Below are 10,401 nucleotides of genomic sequence, written 5' to 3'. Positions count from 1 at the left end.
AGAGGGCTCGGGGTCCTGGCTGGGGGCAGGCCGAACCTTCGGAGCTGCTTCTGGACCCCGCTCACTGACTGAACCGAAGGGGCTGCGCGCCCGGGAGAGCTGGGGATACGAGGCCATCGTCCATCCTCTCCCCCAAACCGCCACACGCCAAGCTTTGTGCCCCAGGGAGCGGAAAGTAACCAGCTCGGGGAGGCGACAACATAGAGGCAAGGGCGATGGGAAGGGGCAGGGGTCCCCGCGCACCCCAGGGAAATGGGGGTACTGGACCCTCCAGGGAGCACCCTTTGGCCTCCTGAGGTCGGGAGCATCCCCGGCGCCCGCAGCCCGGCGAGTCGCCGAGCGCTCGGGCCATGAGCCCCGCCGGCGGGCCTGGGCGCTTTGTCCCGGCCGTCCGGGAGATGCTGCCGCGCGCGGGTTGGACACAGAGGTTCTTCTGCCTGGGAAGAGCTGGCGGCCGCTGCCAGGCAGCCCAACTTGGAGCCCTGGGCTGCAGGCACCGCGTGTGCGGGCGGGAAGTTCCCACAGTTGCAAAGAGGGAGCGAAGTATGTGTTCCAAACTTTCCACGGTTCCAAACTGAGCGCTTCCATTAAGAAAAGCGGTGTGCGGGGGAAAAGCATTCTGGGTATTAGCATGCAAATGAACGGGCCAGGCTTCCAGCTCCGCTCGGGATTCCCACCGCCGCGCTCCCTGCTTGCGCAGAGCCACGCGTGCCCACGGGTTCCGGGGGTGGCACCGCGGGAGGACCAGAGTTCGAATTCGACACCTGTGCTCTCTGGTTGAGTGTTTTGGTGACGGTCACTTGGCCTCTCTGAGCCTTAGTTAAACACAGTTTCCTAATATGTAAACCGGGGACAGCAACACCTGTCTCTTGAAGTGGTGAGGTCTGCACAGCACATAATTCTGGGCTGGGTGTCTCTCCTTACACAACTCCGCCCTTCCTAGGTCGTAGTAGTTGCCAAATGCCTGTTGGAGAAAATAAATGATGAAGCTTAGAGGGCTGAGGGAAGTTCCCCGGACCCGGAGCCAGGCGATCTGTGTTCTAAGCCCAAACTAGCTGTGCCACCTCAGGCCAGTGCCCTAACCTCTCTGACCCACAGCTCAGATTCTTTGGTGGATTCGGGGAACCGACAATTTTTGTGTTTGAGAGCAGCCACAAAGAAAGAGGGATCTGGGGCTTCCCTGGTGGCGCAGTGGTTGAGAGTCCGCCTGCCGATGCAGGGGACACGGGTTCGTGCCCCGGTCCGGGAAGATCCCACATGCCGCGGAGCGGCTGGGCCCGTGAGCCATGGCCGCTGAGCCTGCGTGTCCAGAGCCTGTGCTCCGCAACGGGAGTGGCCACAGCAGTGAGAGGCCCGCGTACCGCAAAAAGAAAGAAAGAAAGAAAGAGGGATCTGATTATTGAGGGCCTACAGTATACACACAGACTCTCTCCAAGGTAAATATATTCCCATTCTACCAATGAAGAAACAGGAAAATGAATGACTTGCCCAAGGCCACACAGATAGTGGTGGAGCCAGAAATCCAACCGGTTAACCCGGATGTGCCCCTTCCTTGCCAGTGGCTTCTGAACCCCCTCAGTGTCTCCACATGAACAAGGAATTGGTTCTCAGTCTGCCGTGCTTAGAAAACAGGGTGCTGAGATGTTCCTCCCAGAGGGGTCATGCTGTGAACGTGGGTTCACAGAGTGCTCTCAGATCACTGATCCACAGTGCTCTGAGGAAAACAGGGAAGATGCACCAGCCCCATTTTGCAGAGAGGAAGCCTGAGGCTCAGGGAGCTTGAGTGATTGGCCTAGGATCCCACCATGAGGAAGTGGCCAGACACAGATCCAGATCCCAGTCCTGACCGCAACTGGGAGCTTTTTCCTGCATGTCACCTTGGCGGTGTAATTGTGCAGGAGGCCTGTGATGATCTCCCAATTTCATCTATAACTGAACCTTCAGTCTTGCCTATATCTTAGGCTCTTTCTCTTTCTTTTTTTTTGAATTGAGGTGAAATTCACATAACATAAAATTAACCATTTTAAAGTGTGTAATTCAGCAGCACTTACTACATTCCCAATATTGTGCAAACAAGACCTCTGTCAAGTTCCAAGACATTTACGTTTCTAAAAGAAAATTCTGTCCCCAATCCCCACTTCCTCCAGCCCCTGGCAACCACCAATCTGCATTCTGTTTCTGTGGATTTACCTGTTCTAGATATTTAATATAAATGGAATCATACGATATTTGATCTTTTGAGTCTGGCTCTTTTCACTTAGCATAATGTTTTCGAGGTTCATCCACGTTGCAGCACTGTTATTCCTTGTTATGGCTGAATTCCACCATATGGATATACTACCTTTCCTTTATTCATCCGTTGATGGTCTTATGGTTATTGTGAATAGTACCACTATGAACATTTGAGTGCAAGTATTTGTTTAAGTATCTGTTTTCAGTTCTCTTGGGTATATACCTACCAGTGGAATTGGTATCATATGATAATCTATGATAATTCTGTGTTTAACTGTTTTCCACAGTGGCTGCACCATTTTATATTACTACCACACACGTCTTTTTATGAGCAATTGTAGAGCTGATCAAACCTATTTTATGAATAAACATGCTGAAGCCCAGAGAGATTAAGTAACTTGTCCAAGGTCACACAGCAAGATTCAGACTAGAACCAAACTTTCCAGAGTCCCTAGCCTTCCACCCACTAAGAGCCTCCCAGCCTCCTTCAAAGACCTGAACTACTTACCTGAGCATTCACTGATTTGACAAACCTGTCCAGTGAACAACTAAGTTAACTGTATTATGAAGCTCCTTCTCTTCCTTCAACATCTGTTGAAAGAGCCCACCGCCATGTTCCCAATTTCCAGGTCGCACCTTGACAAGATGCAGAGCTCACAATCCCTGCGTCTGCCTCCTGCTGCTGGCCTGGCAGGCCCTCTTCTGTTGCCATGGAAACCACGCACCTCCGTTTTGGCAGTGCACCAGCTGGACAGCGAACTGAGAGCATCCTTGTCTCCCAAGCTAAGTGGAGCTTCAAGGTTACTTGCTCACTAGATCCGTATTTATTGAGCACCTACTAAGCACCAGTTCTTCGAATTTTTTTAAATTTGTTTTAGATGCTAGGGATACAGCAGTGAACAAATTAGACCATGGACCGTGCCCTCAAGGAGCCCACAGCCTAGGGGAGGAGACAGACAAAAAAAACAAGGACGTGAAAAAGGCTTCTCCTGGCTCTCCTCCCCCATTCTTCAAATTCTCCCATCCTTCCAAGCCCTGCTCAAACCCCACTTCCTCTGGGGTATCCTCTCCACAAGCCCAGATCCAAGTGATAGCTCCTCTCATCTCTCACAATGCTTATTTTTTTTCCCCTGATTGCAAAAGTGATACGTGCATTGCAGGAAAATGTAGACAATGCATGAAAACACAAAGAAAAAAAAAGATTCCTTATAATTTCATCACCAAGAGTTAAGTGCTGCCAACATATCCTTCTGGTCTTTTTCCCCTTCTACATATGTATAATTTTTTTTTGTTTCAAATAATTGGGTCCTGTTTTATATACCGCTTTATAATGTTGCTTCATAACAATATATTTTCTTCCCAACATGTTTCGGTGTTCCTGTTTTGGAACAGGGGGTTAACAATAACAGCGAACATTTATTGAACACTAACTGTCAGGTGTGGTACTGAGAGCATTACTTGGTTTACCCTCTGTGATTCTTGAAATTCCCCTGTGAGGTACCTACTCTGGGGTTCTCATCTTACTGATAAGGGCACTGGGGAACTGCCAGATGAGGAAGGGACAGGGATGGCCGAGTGTGCATAAGACAAAGTGGCACCTAGACCCCGGCCGCTCCTGGGGCCTTCCCCATGAACCCAGACTGCCAGGCTTTGGTTGAGTGATTGGCCATGAGCCAGGGACCCAACAGGAGGGGGTGATGGAGGGGCACCCTCGTTTCTGCCGGACAAGAAGAAAGCACCCTTCTCACCTTTATCAGGCTTGCTTAGAAGGCCTGTGATGCCAGTGCGCTTCCTTGGCTGACTCTTCAGTGCTGGGCTGTGTTTGGCTTCCTAATAACAGTAGGAAGGTCATTCATTGAGCCATCATGGCACCTCGTGCAGGAGCGGAGCTCAGGGTTTGGAGCCAGACAGACAGTGTAGCTTTGGGTGAACTGTGCCAGAAGTTTAGTGTCCCCAGCCCTCCTCTGAGGATAGGCTTACTGCCTTCTTTTTATAGGTAAGGTAACTGGGAAGTTAGGTGGTTTGTCCAAGCCTGCACTGGTGGAGGGTGGGGTCCAAGTCGAGTACAGCCCTCCCTGAGTCTAACAGCCAGTCTCTTAACACCGAACCCTGGGCCTCTTTTCTTTCTTGACTATTGGGTTTCCTTTGTGACTGGGAAGTGTGCAAATCATCTGCCTGTTCTGGAGGCCTAGCTTTTTGAGCTTCATTGAGGAGCCTGAAAAGAGGCCCAGGAATTCCTGCCTCCCCACCCCCACCCGGCTTATCTCGACCCCTCTGTGCTGTGGTCTCCAGGGCCTGACAGGGACCCTATGGGCCGTGGTTTATCATCAGGCATATTTCCTGCCTCTTTGTCACCAGCAGGACTTTCTTTCACTTAATCGGGAACAAAAAAAAGCAAAACTTTCTTTCTATGTAATTGTTTTATTTTTTCTATATGCAAATCTATGAGGATTTTCTGTTTTGTTCCTAATTAACTGAAGGAGAGTTATGGTGCCACTGGTGACATGGGGACAAGAAACATGGCAGATGATAAACTGTCACACGTGCACACGCGTGCACACACACGTACGTGAAAGACAAGTGGCCAACCAAAGAAAATTGGCTCCAGAAGCCAGAGAAGGAGTTAATATCCTTAACATGGAAAGAGTTCTTAAAGTGCAATTAAAAAGTAAACATCCCCCAAATTAGGGTATTTGTTTTACTGCTTTTTTTTTTTGGCTGCATTGGGTCTTCATTGCTGCGCACGGACTTTCTTTAGTTGTGGTGAGCGGGGCTACTCTTCGTTGCAACATGCGGGCTTTTCATTTTGGTGGCTTCTTTTGTCACGTAGCGGGCTCTAGGCACGCGGGCTTCAGTAGTTGTGGCGCGCAGGCTCAGTAGTTGTGGTGCACGGGTTTAGTTGCTCCGCGGCATGTGGGATCGTCCTGGACCAGGTATCAAACCCGTGTCCCCTGCACTGGCAGGCGGATTCTTAACCACAGCACCACCAGGGAAGTCCCTGTTTTATTGCTTTTTAAGCATTTTGTGAACTTGAAATTTTTCAAAATAAATTAAGTAAAAAAAGAACTCCACACTGCACAATATTGTGAATGTAGTAAATGCCACTGAATTACGTATGTTAAAATGGTGAGTTTGGGGAAGGGTGGGGGAAAGAGGTAGGGAGTTTGGGGTCGACATGTACACACTGCTATATTTAAAATGGATAACCAACACGGACCTACTGTATAGCACAGGGAACTCTGCTCAATGTCATGTGGCAGCCTGGATGGGAGGGGAGTTTGAGGGAGAATGGATACATGGATATGTATGGCTGAGTCCCTTTGCTGTGCACCTGAAACTATCACAACATTGTTAATTGGCTATAGTCCAATATAAAATAAAAAGTTTTTAAAAATGGTGTGTTTTTTTTAAAGGAACCATTTAAAAAAAATAAGTTTATTTATTTTTGGCTGTGTTGGGTCTTCGTTGCTGCGTGCAGGCTTTCTCTAGGCACGGTGAGTGGGGGGCTACTCTTCGTTGCGGTGTGGGGGCTTCTCATTGCAGTGGCTTGTCTGTTGCAGAGCACAGGCTCTAGGCGCGCGGGCTTCAGTAGTTGTGGCACGTGGGCTTAGTTCCTCCATGGCATGTGGGATTTTCCCGGACCAGGGCTCGAACCCGTGTCCCATGCATTGGCGGGCAGATTCTTAACCACTGCACCACCAGGGAAGTCCAAAACTGTTGAATTTTATGTTATGTGAATCTTACTTTAATTTAAAAAAATTTTTTTAACGAAAACCCTAAAGGAAAAAATGTGCAAAGGACGCAAGGAAGCAACGCACAAAAAGAGGAAATGCAAATGGCCTATAAAAACCAAATACTGTTTCCAGTGTACTGATTGGTCTCTGTTTAAATGTGGCTTCCCCAGACACCATAAGTAGTTAACTCCTCCTATGTTTCCAGTAGTGCCCAAAGCTGCTCCTTTCCCCTTTTCACAACACCTCTGACACCACTACTTCTCAAGGTAATAATTACTCCTTAAATTGTCTTCTTTCCCACTAGACAGAGGCTCCCATGGCAGAGACTCCTCCTATCTTGTCCCCACAGTATCTCCACTGACAAGCACAGTGCATGTGACTCATAAATACTTGAATGAATCTATGAAAAAAATCATTTTTGGCTATCAAATTATCAAATATTTTGCTAACTGCCATTATGGCTGCAAGGGCCCAAGAGGACCATTATACCCTGCTGCTGAGAGGGTACATTGGTACAACTTTCTGGAAAGCAGTCAAGGGCAATATGTTTTAAAAGCGTAGGAAATACACTTACCCTTTGATCCAGCAATTTCATTTGTTGGAATGAAATGATGAAATAAGCACAGCTGCGCTCTAAGATGTACGTTCAGGAATAGGATTCCCTGGTGGCACGGTGGTTAAGAATCCGCCTGCCAATGCAGGGGACACGGGTTTGATACCTGGTCCAGGAAGGTCCCACATGCCACAGAGAAACTAAGCCCGTGCGCCACAGCTACTGAAGCCCGTGTTCCACAACAAGAGAAGCCCACACACTGCAAGGAAGAGTAGCCCCCGCTCACAGCAACTAGAGAAAGCCCATGCGCAGCAACAGAGACCCAATGCGGCCAAAAATAAATAATAAAATAAAATAAATAAATTTATTTAAAAAAAAGATGTAGGTTCAAGAATGTTCACTGGAGCACTGTTTCTAATCATGAAAACTGGAAATCATCAGTTGGTTGCATGAAAGGTGATGGTGCTTGGGTTGAGTTAAGCTTTTAGCTGGAGATTCCATGGTAACATGTGGCCCAACCACCAGCTCCTTTTGAGCACTCTGTGTCAGCACAACCAGACTATAAGGCAGGATGGTCCCTGGGTCACTCTCGTTCCCCAGCCCTTGGCACAGGACACAGATCCTGGCGCACCCTCGGTGCTCAAAACAAAACATGGTTGTTGAACTGAACTGACCTCAATGGAGAGACCACAGGGTGACTTCCCATGGATCTCCATGCTGGGTCTCTATCTCGGGCTCTTCCCACATCACTGACCTCCTCTGAGCCTCAGTTTCCTCACCAACAAGCTGGCTCAAAAAAGGTAACTCATTATTATGGCTCACCATGGTGGTGGTCAACCTGGCTTGGATGCAGCCAAATTCTGCACAAACGGAATCTTGAACTAGTACTGATTCTTGGGTGAAGTAAGATGAAGAAAGAGAAAAGATGCAATCTATCATTTTTATTTTTATTGTTAATTTTTCCCAAAAAGGATTATTTGGAAAACGAAGAAAAGCAGAAAGAAAAACAAATTACCCACAGCCCCATCACCCAAACAAAAGTACTAAAATGTTGTTGTATTTTTGTCTAGGCTTTTTTCCCCCATTTTTTTCTTATCGTGGTAAAATACACATAACATGAAATCCGCCATCCTAACCATTTTTAAGTGTACGGTTCAGTGGTTTTAAATACATTCATAATGTTGTGCAAGCATCACTGCCATCCATCTCTGTAGCTCTTTTCATCTTGTAAAGCTGAAACTCTGTACTCATTAAACAATAACTCCCCATTCCCTCCTCTTCCCAGCCCCTGGCGACCACCAATCTACTGTCTGTCTCTATGATTTTGACTCCTCTAAGTGCCTCATATAAGTGGAATCATACTGTATTTGTCTTTTTGTGAGTGGCTTCTTTCACTTAGCATAGTGTCCTTAGGGTTCATCCATGTTGTAGCGTATGTCAGAATTTCCTTCCTTTTTGAGGCTGACTCATATTCCATTGTATGGATAGACCATATTTTACTTATCTATTTATCCACTGATGGACACATGGGTTACTTCCACATTTAGCTATTGTGAATAATGCTGCTATGAACATGGGTGTATAAATACGCTTTTTTTCTATTCCAATGCATAGGTTTTTAAAAAAGTGATACTAATGAATATATACAATTTTATTCTGATTCTTAAAGTACCAGTATATCATGAATGCACTGCATGTTACCACTGGGACTGGAGGTAGGTATGTTTGTGGGGCAGCTTCACCTCTTACCTTAAACGTTTTGGGAGTGTTTTATTTTATTTTTATAGTGAAAAGGGATTACTTTTGTAATTTGAAAAGCAATGAGGAATCCATAATATCATGAGTACTTTTCAAGTCATTACATAAACATTAAAAAATAAAATAAGTACATATTTTCACTCCCTGCAGAGTTTCCTACTGCGTGGATGTATAGTACCTTGACTCTTTAATCAGTTTCCATGTTGGAAATTTAGGTTGTGTTCTTTTTCTTTGCTGTTAAGAGTCAGCACTCAGATGAACATCTATGCACATCAAACATAGCAGAAGTTTTTAAATGATCAACTGATTTTATACGTTAGGCTGGTAATAGAGGGAGACAGTTTGTCGGGCTAATGTGCTTTCAAAAGGTGTTTTTTATTGGGGGGGAGGGGTGGGATATAAATAGAATTTGGGCAGGGGGCTTACAACAACAGAAATTTATTCAGAAATCCAAAACTTAGATTTTAAAATATTTATTTATTTTGACTGCACCAGGAGTTAGTTGCAGCACGTGGGATCTTAGTTGCGGCATGTGAACTCTTAGTTGAAGCATGCATGCAGGATCTAGTTCCCTGACCAGGGATCGAACCCAGGCCTCCTGCATTGGGAGCATGGAGTCCTACGCACTGGACCACGAGGGCAGTCCCCTAGAACTTAGATTTTAAAATAAGAATTATCATGTAAATTACCAGAGTTTAGCTAAATGAGCCTTACCTCCACTCTGGCTCAGAAATTTGGGGTGTCAATCCAAACTGCTTAGTGGTGACTCACCTCAGTCCTGAGCTGGGGTGAGGGGTTGGGGGCAGGGGGGTGGTGGACGGGACACATGCAGAAGCTTGCAGTCCACCGTCCACATTTACAAAACCCCTGCCAAGCCCCTTGCGGTTCCCTCCTAGGGCGACTCCCAAGCTCCCCATCTGTGCAGCCTGACATTGTAAGATTCATGTGCAGAACCTGGAAAGTTGAGGTGATGGGGTAAACCCACAACCTCAGGGCTTCAGGTCTCCCTTGATTCTGAAAACCCCTTTCTAGCAACTGAGGTACAGAAAATAGGAAGAGCATCAGCTTCTTGTCAGGCAAGGAGGCCTGAATCCCCTTCCAGCTGTGAGATTTGGGGTCAATTTACTTTACTTCCCAGAGCCTAGGGGGTTCTTACAGAGATGAGTGAGAGTATTGTTATGCACATTGTAAATGTCTAATCAAATGGTATCTATTTTGTTGATGTCTTTGTTGTTGTTGTTGTTGTTACCTGTAATTCAGTGTTAAATGCCCTGATGAGGGAAGCACAAGAATTAAAACTCATATCAGGCATGATGGAACTCAGCCTTGGGGTGCTAGGGCAGGCTTCCTACAGGGAGCCATGGCCAAATGCTGAGCGGTAAAGAAGGAAGGGCCCAGGGTATTTCTCTTCTGACAGCTGGACCTTTCTGAGTGAGAATATAGCAGGGATTCCCAAACCTGTTGGGATGGGGGTGGGTTGGGATGGGGGTTACTTGAGACTCTGGGGACAGCAGCCCGGCGGGAACTACTACTTCATTCTGCGAGAGGCACCTGGCATACAGTAGGCCCTCAACCTTCACGACAGGCACAGGGATTGCTGGTTTTCTCGTTCCTGGCTTGCGCTCTAAAAGAAACACAGGATTGGAAGTCGGACCTTGGAAACTAGCTGGAATCTCCAGTCTCTGTGACCTTAGTTAAATCCTTTCCCCTCTCAAGGATTCAGTTTCTTCACCTATAAAACCAGAGAGTTGACCTAGATCAAGGGTCTCAAACTCACGTGCCTCCAGGGGCCAGGCTGACTTGGTGAGGTGTGTGAGGCGAGTGGGGACTCCAGGGTGAGGCAGGCGCCACCACACAGGGGCAACCAGGGTCCAGCAGGTCATGGGAATAAGGGCCCAGTGTTGTCAGGTCTTTCCATTTTTCATGAGAATCTAGAAATCTGGAAATCTCCCATTTTTAAATGTGTGTCAAGTAGTCCAAAGTTTTTAGTGAACATGGTGCTGCTGAAACAGGCCAGAGGGCCCGAGTGGGCCCTCAGTCCCCAGTTTATCATCCCTGGAGTGGGTCCTTTCAGAGGAATCCTGTTACTCACAGTTTGCCATTGGATGTGCCTGGAAATGGCTC

Source organism: Pseudorca crassidens, chromosome 12 (assembly GCF_039906515.1).
Source record: "Pseudorca crassidens isolate mPseCra1 chromosome 12, mPseCra1.hap1, whole genome shotgun sequence".
NCBI classification, from domain to species: Eukaryota; Metazoa; Chordata; class Mammalia; order Artiodactyla; family Delphinidae; genus Pseudorca; species Pseudorca crassidens.
The sequence above is the reverse complement of the archived record's forward strand: the minus strand, read 5'-3'. Positions refer to the sequence as shown.